This window comes from Lupinus angustifolius, chromosome LG16, assembly GCF_001865875.1.
Source record: "Lupinus angustifolius cultivar Tanjil chromosome LG16, LupAngTanjil_v1.0, whole genome shotgun sequence".
Taxonomy (NCBI): Eukaryota; Viridiplantae; Streptophyta; class Magnoliopsida; order Fabales; family Fabaceae; genus Lupinus; species Lupinus angustifolius.
In genome coordinates, this window is record NC_032024.1 from 12,265,097 (window position 1) to 12,266,348 (window position 1,252).

Consider the following 1,252-nt stretch of genomic DNA (forward strand, 5'->3'; position numbering starts at 1 on the left):
TCCAAACCTTCTACGTATAGAACGTTGTCGATTATTGTGTGGGTTGAGTTGCCAATCGTTCTGGTGCCCAAGATTCTTCCTTTGTTGTTGTCTCCATAAGTGACGAATCCTCTTTCTTTTAATGACAAGTCTTGGAATTTTGACTTGTCCACAGTCATATGTCTCGAACAGCCGCTATCAAGATACCAATTTTGTCCGTGTGTTCGAATACATACCTACAAAATAGATCATCTACTAGACTCAGGTACCCAAATTATATTGGGTCCTTTTGTGTTAGTAATGAGGGAGCTATTTCCCTTTCTTACCCAAGTGTAAACACCACTGGGTATCCCATATCTCCTAATATAGCATGCATGAGATGTATGGCCATATGTGCCATAGTAATGGCAAGTATGGACTCTATTTTTATTTTTGTACTGATGTGTTAGAGGTCTCCTATATGGTCTCTTCTTATGGGATGGGGGAACATAACCTAACCCAGTGTGGTTACCAACATTCCTAGTTTTGCTAAGCAGAGTGTCTAAGTGTTGTTTACTATTTGTAAGTTTTGCGAGTTTTTCAGTTAGTTTAAAATTTTCGTTGTTCAAGTCCTCGCAAGACTCACAAGTAGTATTTTGACATAAGTTAATTTTTGAGCAATCGCATTAAGTGGAAGAAAAAATTAGATCCATGGTTTCATTTTCTAGTTTTAATTCGTCTAACTCTTTCTGCAATTGATTTATCTTTTGTTGGTTTAGCAAAATGATTCGTTTTCTCTCGTTGCTTACTTTTGCTAATTTCTTAAGTTCTTCATGCATCTCAACATAAGCACTATATAATATTTCATATGAGGGAGAATCAGTGGAATAGGATGATGTATCAGAATATACCTCATCTGAAGTATCCTTGCTGTCTGATCTGCAAGCCTCATTTGTTGTTGTCATTAGGCACAGCTTCGCGGTCTCCTCTTCATCTAAGATGCTTGATGTTGTTTCTTCCTCGGGTTCGTCCCAGACAATGTATGCTTTCTTTGGCTTGAGTTCTCAGGGAGTGCTCTTTTCTGAATCGATCATTTTTAAGTAAGTGGGGCACTAATACTTCATGTGTCCCGGTTTACCACATTCATGGCAAGTGACGCGCTCCTTTGTCTTGCCTTTTCTGGTTGATTCACGCGCTTCTTTCTTCTGGAATCGTCTAAATCCTCCTTTCTTTTTCAAGAAGTTCCCAAATTTTCACACAAGGAGATTTAGCGTTTCATCGTCAATGTCTGAAT